This window comes from Mesocricetus auratus, unplaced genomic scaffold, assembly GCF_017639785.1.
Source record: "Mesocricetus auratus isolate SY011 unplaced genomic scaffold, BCM_Maur_2.0 Super-Scaffold_100037, whole genome shotgun sequence".
NCBI lineage: Eukaryota > Metazoa > Chordata > Mammalia > Rodentia > Cricetidae > Mesocricetus > Mesocricetus auratus.
The window spans coordinates 940,605-948,134 of NW_024429215.1; the positions used below are offsets into that span (position 1 = coordinate 940,605).

The 7,530-nt window shown below is 42.2% G+C and overlaps 1 pseudogene; it reads right to left on the reverse strand.

Annotated features, from left to right (window-relative positions):
- Positions 1-39: 39 nt before the first annotated feature.
- On the reverse strand, positions 40-4,213 carry LOC110339389 (annotated as a pseudogene).
- Between the last annotated feature and the right edge of the window lie 3,317 nt (positions 4,214-7,530).

The window sequence follows — 7,530 nt, forward strand, 5'->3', positions numbered from 1 at the left end:
CCAAAGTGCATTTGTAACTTATTTAACATGGTATACCACTCAACCTCTGAAAGAGTCCTATAACAGACTTGTATGTGTGGAATTTTCACTGCAAGAAGCTCGTGAGTGGTCCAATATTCGAACAGAACCCTCCTCACATCTGCCCACCACATCTATTCCACTGCCACTGCAAGGTAGAATGCCTTCATCTGTCCAGTTTCTGAAAGCCTGGTGGTTGCACACTAAATCTTGTTCACAAAAAGTTTTTTTTTTAATTTATCAAGTCTGATTTGTCTTCTGCTGGGGGGGGGTCACTTTTCAGCTGATCTGGGACAGCCTTTTCTTCGGGCAACTAAAACTGATCAAAACTGGGGGGGGGGGAATAGTCATGCTTAGTTCCCTCTGATTATCCAGTACAGGAGAAGGCTCTGGCAACACTTCTCTAGCTTTGACATCTACTAGGATCCAATCTGAGATTCTGTTATCTTCAGTTTCAGCAGCTTTTCTCCATGAGCTCCTAATCTCAGTTATCAAGTTTTCTGGAGTTCGGGGAATTTGTCTCCTGGTTAAGAAAGGATTAGAAATTAGAGTGTCAATTAGCTCCTCTAATTTGACTTGTTTCTTTCAGAGAACTGTGGTGGGTCAGACAGAACTACTCTGGCAAATGCTTCTACTGGGCGATCTTGCTCTTTCTGGGATGGGTCTCTTTTTCTCTGACAGAAGTCCTCTGAACACACTAGGTCAGTATATCCTTTGCAATCTGATAAAGGAGAGTTCCACGTCAGAGAATCTGGCATGTTCTTAAACGTCATTATGTTTTTCTCTTTGGGAGTTCCTATAGTTGGATCCTTTTCCGGTAGTGTCGAACTGTTTGTATCTGCTGAGGAAGCACATTGTAAGGAGAAAGGTACCGGGCAGCTGGCTAAATCACACACACCTTCTAGGGTGTGGTCTTCTCTTTGCTACCACTGTCTTGGTTATGTTCTTTATGTGTGTCTGGAAGTGAAGCAGGATACTTTACTCTTTCCATGTGTTTCCTCTGACACAGGATAAAACGAAAGAGGGGACATGGGGGACAAAAGATCTACAGCTGAAGCCCCGCCTCTAGTTAGACGTAAAGGACACAGACCAAGAAATTCTTTCCACTCCTTTTTTGGGGGGGCAGGGATTCGAGACAGGGTTTCTCTGTGGCTTTGGAGGCTGTCCTGGAACTCACACTGTAGACCAGGCTGCTCTCGAACTCACAGAGATCCACCTGCCTTTTACTCCCTGGCTTTTTTCAATCTTTTTTCTTTTTTCTTCTTTCCTGTCCACTTCTTATGCCATTTTCTTTCAAGGACAGAATGTCTTATTGCAGAGACATTCTTTTTATTTTATGCCTCATATGTTTCCCTCTGAAATTTGGTTTCTTTTTCAAGGGAATGAAGGTCTACTGTCAAACTTGCTTGGTCAGCCTTACAATGTTATTATTTTGTTTACTTTTAAGACTTCATTTAACAATTGAATAATTGTCAAGGGGTTCAATTTTCCAGCCTCGCAAACATTTCCCATCTGCAACTGACATGTCTGCTCCTTGATTCTGTCAAGTAAGAGCCTTGGAATATTAACAGCAACATTAGTTCCATCCAAAGCACACCAGTTAACAAGACTGAAGACTGAACTAACACCTTCTCTCTCCTTTTCCAGAAACATGAGTATCTCATTCACTGAAGTCCACAAAGACTGAACCTTTTGAATATTCTCTTGTATATTACTCTGATCATCACCGGGATCCCTTCTTGTAATTTGGTTTTGCAGGACCACACATTCTGATTTCAAATTTCATACTTGCTTAATGACCAGATAGATGTACATTTTCCTGGTATTTTGGGGTTCCATATACAGTCTTTTGCAATAACCGATCTACACTGGAGAGACACCGTAGGAGAAACTGCCGGCCTGCCTAACCAGGCTGCAATCGCAGGCACTTCCTCCCTGAGCCAAGCTTGTCTCTGTATGCACCCAGAGACTTGCTGATGGAAGAAACAGCTTACAGGGATGGCGATGAGGATAGGACAATGCAGCAAAGTCAGTCACCTGAGCCAATGGGACCTTGGGAGGGAAGGGGGTATAAAGCAGCCTAACTTAGTAAATGAGTTTGCAGCATGCTCTGCTACTCACTCAACGCCCCGTGTGCCTGCCTGTGTGATTGATGCTGGATCTTCTCACCCCCTCCCCCAAGGGGTGTCCAAACAGGATCACCCGCAACAAGATAACACTAGTATAGGGAAATGTGGAGAAAGCTTCAGTACTGCCTCAAGCCTCAGTGTACAGCAGAGAATCCATACTGGAGAGACGGCTTACAAGTGCAGTAAGTGTGACAAGAGCCTTTCCCCGCTATTCCTCATTTAGAAGGCATCAGAAAATCGGGCGTTGGTGGCCCACGCCTTTAATCCCAGCACTCCGGAGGCCTCTCTGAGTTCGAGGCCAGCCTGGTCTACAGAGAGAGTTCCAGGACAAAGAAACCCTGTCTTGAAAAACAAAAAATAGAAAATTATAAAAGTTATACAAATGTAAAGAATGTGGTAAGTTCTATACTGAATTATTACATCTTAAAAGGCATTACAGAATCCATACTGGTGAGAAGCCACACAAATGTGAGGTATGTGACAAACCCTTTAATCAATGTTCAAGTCTAAAAACACGGTTCATACTGGAGAGAAATCTTACAGAAATAAGGAATGTGACAACTCTTTTACTAAGTGCTCAACTCTTAGACCACATCAGAAAATTCATACTGGAGAGACAAAGTAGTTTTAAATAATGTGACATAGCATTTACCCAGTATTCTATGCTTACAAATCACAATAGTATACATAATAAAAACATGAATAGCCCACACCTTAAATCCCAGCGCACAGGAAGCAGAAGCAAGAGGATCTCTGAGTTCGGAGTTTGAAGTCAGCCTAGTTTACAAAGCAAGTGAGTTTCGGGACAGCCAGGGGGCTACACCGTAAAACCTGTCTTGAAAAAGTAACAAGAAGAGAAACATAAACTTGTGGAATTTTTTTTAAGATTTATTTATTATGAATACAACATCCTGCCTCCATGTATGTCTGCAAGCCAGCAGAGGGCACCAGATCTCATTATGGATGGTTGTGAGCCACCATGTGGTTGCTGGGAATTGAACTCAGGACCTCTGGAAGAGCAGTCAGTGCTCTTAACCTCTGAGCCATCTCGCCAGCCCACTTGTGGAATTTTTTTAAGGGAGATTAAATATTAGAAAATATTACAAAGTTTATGTTAAAATAAAATTCTGCAAATGTAATTGTTTAAAAAAGCTTTTTTAGCTGGGCGTTGGTGGCGCACTCCTTTAATCCCAGCACTCGGGAGGCAGGAGCAAGTGGATCTCTGTGAGTTCGAGACCAGCCTGGTCTACAAAGGGAGTTCCAGTACAGGCTCCAAAGCAATACAGAGAAACCCTGTCTAGAAAAACCAAAAAAAAAAAAGACTCCCCCCCCCCTTTTTTTATGCGTATGGTTGCTTTGCCTGCTTGTAATACTGTGCAATACATATACACCAGTACTTGTAGAGGTCAGAAGAGGGCATCAAATCCCCTGATGCCGTGGTTACAGACAATCATGTGCTACTATATGTGTGTTGGCAATTGAACTCCGGTCCTCTAGAAGAGATGCCAGGGCCACTAACCAACCCATCTCTTTAGCCCCTGGAAAAAGATATAAAAACATCTCATTCATTAGCCAAAAATTCATAATAATGCCAGGAATGGTGGTACATGCCTTCAATCGCTGAACTCTGGCGGTAGAGGCAGGTGGGTCTTTGTGAATTCAAGGACAGTCTGGTCTACAGAGAAAATTGCAAGACAGCCAGGGCTATACAAAGAATTCCCAAAAATCTTCTAAACCCAAAACCCTAGAGAAAAAAAAGGAAAGAAATCCCTGAGAGTATTGTGAATTCATCTTGAAGTACTGAAAAAAATATGCAAGTATTTACTCCAAACTCTAAAATGATGCAACTTCCATTAACTGCCAGTAGACTCTTAAGAGGGAAAGGAGACTCTTAGAACCCTCCATCAGCCATGATGAAACGGCAACTACCCAATCTCCAGCTATTGCTTAATGTCAGTATTACCTTGCCCACTACCAACTGCAAGAGGAGACTTCTTCACCAAGGTTGAGAGTAGTACAAATTGATAATTATAAACATGAACATTTAGATGACAGATTAACAACATGATCATTAGCAAACATCAATGGGTCTTTCTTCCTACAATAATTCCCAAGCCATAGTTTTTGACAATGTTTACAGTACTAGGCATGAACTGCCCTCTACAGAGCAGACCTCAAATCCAATCAGGAAAGAGGTTGCTTATGCTCAATAGCAGTCATACCAGCATCACAACTGTGCATACATCTTGGCTGGTAGGTTTGTGTTGCAGGTTGTAGGGTACAGGGGTGGACAAGACCATTGACATCTTTTCTTTGCAGTCCTGTGAAACCTAGCCAGCAGCAAGATTGCTCTCTCTCTCTCTCTCTCTCTCTCTCTCTCTCTCTCTCTCTCTCTCTCTCTCTCTCTCTCTCTCTCTCTCTCTCTCCCTCTCTCTCCCCTAAAGTGTTTGGTGTCTTCAGTAACACCATGAACCTATGGGGGCCAAGCAAGAGTACGGGTTATGACCTGTTTTGTTTGAAGCAACTATGGGGCCGCCCTGACAAATAAGTCTTATGCAGATGACCAGTACCTGGTACACAGAGTTCCATTTAATAGTCCTGGTACCTGGGACACCTCCCAAGATTTTTAAATCGTGTTTACTATTAACTTGTAAAAGAATGAATTTCATGAGGTTTCTTCATACATCCTTACTTTCTTCCTCCTTTCTTTCTGCCCCACTTCCCAGTTAAACATTTAGCACACAGCACCCAGTGTAAAAGATTATAGAACATATGTTCTAACATTTCTTACTGTATTTTTTACTGGGGTTGCAAAATGGTAGGTTCCCAGGGAGCGTCTTCATGGACATCTCATTCGAGTTGGTCTTTCAGCAGCCTGCTCGCCACTATTTATTTGAATGAGTCTTCCCACAGGATCCCCACTCTGTAATTTCATATCACCTATATTCTACTATCCACCCTCTCTTCCCACTCCCTGCCTTCTACATGTAGTCTTACTGGAACACAAAACAAAAATGACTGGTCATTTGTATCAGCTTCCTCTGTGATTAAACCCTTCCTTCTTGAAGGAAACTCCTTAAAACACAGGCTATCCAAAAGAAAGGTAACATGCACATGCAGACAAAACACCCATCTACATAGTAAAAAGGGAAATGGGATGCTCTAACCAAAGGTGAAATATTTCATCATGCAGAGAAAGTCTCGAAGCTCAGAAATAGACACCTTAAGAGCTTCAGGAAGTTGCAGAAATTGGCAAGACCCACTGGTGCCCTTCTGCATATATAATCAGTAAGAGCTGCTGACACAGTCAGACAGGCTGAGCTGCGCAGAAGATGCTCACACCAGCCATGAAGCAGACACCAGTCGAGCCGCCTGGACCAGGCAAGACGAGAAGCTGCCTGGAGGAGGTAGTGAGTGGCTTGAAAGACACTTCAATCTCCCTTGAGCCGCAGTCAACCTGTGCATTGATCTCCAGGTTTCCAGTTTCATTAGTTACCCTCACAGGGTGATGCAGCTGTCATTGAGTACCATGTGCTCCTACGAGTAACCCTCACCCACGCTCTTGTCAGTCTCCCCAATAAAACTCACTGATTCACTTAGCTTTATCGATGACTCAGTGGTTGAGAGCACTGTCTGCTTTTTCAGAAGACTCACTTTAAATTCCCAGCACCCTCACATGGCCACTCAATCGGTATTGTTAGCTGCCGGGCATCCAATGTCTTCTTCTAGTCTCTTCAGGTACCTTTGGTGCAGAGGCGTACGTGCAGACAAAAACTTCTACAAAGAAAAAGAAACTTCATTGGTTTACCATGTTAGACTTTGTTGGTTTCCCAATTTTGGTTTGCCCTTGATTCCTTACCTGTGATAAGTAGATGTTTGTCATTGTTTCCACAGGAATAGTGTCACACATTTGTTCTGTAATTGGGAGTCACAGAGTAGTTTTCTTTCTTTCATTCTTTCTCTTTTTTTTGAGAGTATCTAGACTGATTTCAAAAGTTCACTTTCTAGTTCTCATTCCCAAGGTGTATGGCCTCCTTCACATACATTTATGCCACTGTTATCATTTCTATTGATGATTGACATTGTGTCTAGGGTGAGAGGGAAGCCTATAGGAGTCCTAGTTTTCTGGGTAGGAATATAACCTTTTATCTTTGGTTAGGTTTTAGTTTGGGCTTGCTGTTTGCTTGCTTTGTCTTTTGTTTTTACTGTTTCAATTTTGAGGTTACTATATAATTATATTATTTCACCTTTCCTTTTCCTCCAACAAATCCTCCCTCCCATACACATCTCCCTGATCTCTTTCAAATTCATGGTCTACTTTTTCATTAATTGTTATTGCATACTGATATATCCATGTATGCACATACATATTCTCAATATAACCTACTCTGACCATATCATGTTACTTGTATGTATGTTTTCTTGGCTGACCATTTGGTATTTGATAACCAGCTGGCATACTCTTCTCTGGGGAGAGACTATTTCTCCTGCTCCCAGCACCCTCAGCTGTATGCAGTTCTCTGTGTAGGGTTGGGTTAGGGTTAGGGGACTTTTCTCCATTCACTTTGACATGTCCATTGACATTATCGGTGTTCAGCTCCCATTTGGGTGGTCATGTTGGTGAGATTTCTAGGGTATGACTCCTGGCATTACCAGGAAAAACAACTTCACAGCAAACTCCCTGATCCTCTGACTCTTACAATCTTTCTACATTCTCTTCAAAATTATTCCTTTAGCCTTAGGTGCAGATGTGTTTTGGAGATGTAATCCATTGAGTCTGGCCTCCACAACTCTGCATTTTATTAGTTGTGGGTTTTTTTTTGTTTTGTTTTGTTTTTTTTTTTTGTATTTTTTTGTAGTGGTTTCTATTGCAAAGAAGTTTTTTGATGAAGGGTGAAGACTATGCTTATTTCTGGGTACAAGGGAAAATGTTTAGATTCTTGTTAGGGATTATGCTGGCTTTAGTGAAGTGGTGATTGTATGTTCTCCTAAGATTCATGCCTTTATCAGCACCAGTAAGTAGGTAGCTAGACTTTCAGCCCCAGACATGGTTTCCCTTTTGTTAAGAGGACCCTTAATTCCAATTAGAGAGCTGTTTGTTACCACGAAGGTGTGCTTGCTACTACTGCAACGGGCTGACCACTGACTTCTGGAGACACCTATTTCTTTTCAAAATCCAAGTTCCTGAAATGTCTCTCCTCTCCAAGTCACAGATGCAGTATTTGGTTTTGGCTTGTGATGTTTGTGTTATTATTATTATTATTATTATTATTTATTTATATTTGGTGTGTGTGCAGCCCAGGAGGCCCGCAGTCAAGTCGAGGTTAGGCTGCCTGTCTTTTCTCTGAAGGTTTCAGAACTCACTGTGGGGTCAGACCCCGGG